Source organism: Sapajus apella, unplaced genomic scaffold, assembly GCF_009761245.1.
Source record: "Sapajus apella isolate SASKATOON/1434 unplaced genomic scaffold, GSC_monkey_1.0 scaffold170, whole genome shotgun sequence".
NCBI lineage: Eukaryota > Metazoa > Chordata > Mammalia > Primates > Cebidae > Sapajus > Sapajus apella.
This window is the reverse complement of record NW_022437110.1, coordinates 1,164,529-1,168,103: the sequence shown is the minus strand read 5'-3', so window position 1 is coordinate 1,168,103 and position 3,575 is coordinate 1,164,529. Positions and strand designations below refer to the sequence as shown.

Below are 3,575 nucleotides of genomic sequence, written 5' to 3'. Positions count from 1 at the left end.
AGGGGAGGAGGGTGCAGCCCAGCCTTATCAGATGAGGCCAGAAATACAGCCCTGCTGGGACCTGAGCCCCAAGTGGAGCCATCAGCTCGCTGGTAAATTACCCGGAGGGAATGTCCACAGGGGCAGCCCACATAGCCTTTCCAGAGTGGGCGGTTCCCAAGGTGTGTGGGCTGGCCATCCCCTCTCCTCTGCCAATGAGAAGGGTCAGGAAGGAACTGCCCTAGGGCCCCCCAACCTTTGAAATTCTGGAGGGACAGCTCCAGTCCCAGGAAGCCAAGAATAGATGCGCAAATCGGGCACGGGCGGGAGAGGGGTCTTGTCTGGGTCCAGGACCTCAATTCTTCCTAGGAAGCCAGGTTGCCAGCAGGACCCGTCAGCCCTCCTCAGTGCAGCTCCCTCAAATGGTTCAAAGCCCCACAAACCAGGCAGAGGTCTGCCCACATGTGGTGGTGCCCTCACCAGCCTCTCAGACCTGCCTTTACGTGCACCAGCAGATCGGGGGCTGGCAAGCCTGAGCCGGGACGCCACCCCTGGGCGGTGTGACTCTGGGCAGGCTGCCTTACCGCTCTGAGCTGCACTTTCATCTACAAATGAGGGGCAGACTCAGCAACTGCCAAGCAGGGTGGGTGGACACCCAGCCCAGGACAGACCCCGAGAAAGGCTAGCCCCTCACCCCTGCTATCCGCACTGACCCAGACATTGCCCCCTCCTGCCAGGGCAATTCTGACGCTCGGCCGGTAGGCCCCAAAACAGCAGCATGGGACCCATTCTTTGCCTCTCCCTCTGGCAACCCCAATTCAGGACTCACAGGGGCACAGGGGCCAGGGGCAGAGCAGGCACTCCCTCCACCGTGGAGGCCCCCTGCTGGGTCAGGGTCTTATTGGAGGCTGGACTCTGATCACCTCCCCTCCCGCGGCCCCAGCGCCCTCCCAGCTTCTCTGCCCCAATTCCAATCCACAGGTTTCTCTAAGAGCTGCGCAGCTCTGGAACCGGCCTGGGAGGGGACACATTTGGGCCAGCAGGGCGGGGAACGGCATGAAACTCTGGTGTTATCTGAAGTCCTGGTCTGTTGTCCACTGGGGGCCTGGGAAACAGCCACCCCTTCTGCTCTGAGGCCAGCGGCCTGTCCTCGGGGTCGCTGCTATTTCTGCCAAAGGGGAGAGGTAATTATAGCACCGCCACTGCCAGCTGGCCCAGCTTTGCGATCAGCAGCAAGGGCTGGAGACAGACGAAGGCCACAACACACCCAGCCGCACAGGCAGGAGGTGGCACCTCCAGACCAGAGCCCTCGCAGGAGGCCTGGGCAGGCCTGGTCCGTCCACCTGAGTGCCCTGCAGTCCTGTCTGAGGCTCAGCTCTCAAGGGCCTGGGGGGTGGGCACTACCGGCCGGGAGGGGCCAGGACCTCACTGGACCGTGCCCTGCAAAGAGTCCCCGAAGAGCCTGTTTCCATCCCTCAGGGAGCCAGGGAAGAGCCAGGTGAGTTCCAGCACCAGGCAGAGGGGCTGACTACCTGCCTGGGTGTGAAGCTGCCACAGCAGAGATTGCCAAGGGCAGGCGCAGGTGCGGACCATGCCCCCTGTGGGCAGCAGGTGTGGGCAGAGGCTAGGCAGAGCACATGCTGATGACCCTGAGTGGCCTGGACAAGCTCAGGATGGCCACCCTTCCCTCTTCTCCTGGGACTGACGGTTTCCCTAAAACAGAGATAGTCCCAGGCTGGTCCTGTGTCCACACTGTCTGAGGCCGGGCCGCCTCTGGGGGAAGCAGGGATCCCAGCCGATTTAAACCCAGCAGCTGGGGCGAGGGTCTCTGGCCATACAAAAGCCTCCCAGGGCACCCGATGGGTGACACAGCCTGGGCAGAGGGAGGAGGGGCCTCACTCTCAGCGAAATGCAGGGAGCCGTGTCGGGCATGAGCCCAGCCAGCCTTCCCCCCAGGGCCCTGGTGGGGGCATCCTGAGAGGGCAGGTCTACGCAGGCCAGTGCAGCAGGAATGGATTCGTGGCTCCGGGGACTGGAACCTGGTTCTCAGCATTTGGGAATCCCTGAGAACAGGCTCTTTTCTGAGCCGAGTCAGAAGGAATCCCTGTCCCGCCTTGTGTGGCCGTGGGACCCCCACCCAGCACAGGACACCATTTCTTGGGCACCTACTGAGCTTTGCAGTGCCCTGGACAGCTGGCCAACAACCCCATTCCACGTATGGGAGGGAGGGCCTGGGGGTGCCCTGCCGCGTCTGTCTGGGGCTCTCGAGGCGTAGGGTGCTCCTGCACCCAGCAGACGAGCAGCCATCACCCGGCACTGCTGCCACCCGGAGCCCGAACTGCATCTTGGGTGTGAGGGCCAGCCACCTAGGCACAGAAAGGGGCCTCAGGGGCCACCAGGCCGCTCCTGCTCCCGCTCCTTCCGGGTGGGGCCTGCGGGCACTTGAGCAAGGTCGGTGGGCAGTCAGCACAGCCAGGCGCCTCCGCACAAATTCCCTTACTTAAGTTGGGAATGAGTGTCATGTGGGCAGCTGCCAGCGTGGTTCCATGGTGAGTGTTGGGCTGGGAGCCAAGGCTTTTCCCAGGAGCCCAGACGCCCCGCCTGGCCGTGCTCTGCCTCTGCCCTGCAGAGGAAAGGCCAGCAAGGTGGGGTCCACGGTCCCCGTCCTCTTCTGCAGCCCAGGGTCAGCAGGTTAGGCCTGCAGCCAAACTACCGAGGCGCCCGGGAGAGTGAGGAGGCCCAACTCCACCTGCGCCACCAAGCCCGTGGGTGACAGGCTCCCCACGGACCCAGCTGTCCCGAGAGCAGCAAGTCGGTCAGGGCCCTCGGGGCCGCTGAGGCCACTGCTCTGTGTCACTGTAATGGAAACTTGTCAGCTGAGCCGTGAGCCGCAAGAGCTCCAGTTCACACGCGCCACAGCAAGGCTGTGGCCAACGGTGGATTTCGGGTCCAGCCAGGTGGGCGAGCCACCCCGAGGTGCAGCGCTGGAGCCCAGGTGGGCAGGGGGAGAGAGAGAGAGAGACAGAGAGACAGAGAGAGAGAGAGAGACAGAGAGACGAGAGAGTGCGTGTGTGTGCGTGCGTGCGTGCGTGTGTGTGTAAGTGGTGGGGTGGGGGCTGTGAGTCGCCAGCCTCTCCCAGGGAGGTCTCTGGCGTTGAGAAGGCTGGCCCCCATCTCCAGCCGCTGAGTGAGAGGCCCTGGGGGAGGCTGCCCCTGTGCCAGGAGGCAGGGAGCCCAGGCTCAGCCTGCGGTGGCTCAGGCCCCCAGACCCCCACACCTGGAAGCCTGTGAAGCTGCGGTGTAAACGGGCACAGCACGAGGTGAGGGCTGAGCTGGGAATGCCGGGCCACGTGCTCAGAGCCAAGGAAGGGCCCTCTCTGTGTGGGGTGGGCGGGGTGTCAGGTTCTCCCTCGAGCCAGCTGCTGCATGGGGGGTCCTGCTCACCCTGAGGAGCCCTCAGTGAGGATAGAGAAACCTCAGGAGATGGGCTGTGGGTGAGAAGGCAGCGGCATGGGGCAGGCAGAGGCAGCAGCCTGGGAGGAGGTGGGAAGCCCAGTGGGTGGCGTCCTGGAGGCTGGGCAGGAGTGGGAGGGAGC

At 64.1% G+C, this 3,575-nt stretch overlaps 1 protein-coding gene across 3 annotated transcripts in view; it reads left to right on the top strand.

Moving 5' to 3' along the window:
* Positions 1-848: 848 nt before the first annotated feature.
* The window catches only part of CUNH14orf180 (chromosome unknown C14orf180 homolog), a 15,483-nt gene continuing 12,756 nt past the window's right edge, over positions 849-3,575 (top strand). Inside the window, exon 1 of one of the 3 annotated variants that reach the window (XM_032267658.1) lies at positions 849-1,477. The gene's annotated coding sequence lies outside the window, so the exon portion shown is untranslated. The remainder of the gene's footprint in view (positions 1,478-3,575) is intronic. The other 2 variants (XM_032267659.1, XM_032267657.1) reach the window with 2 other exon arrangements.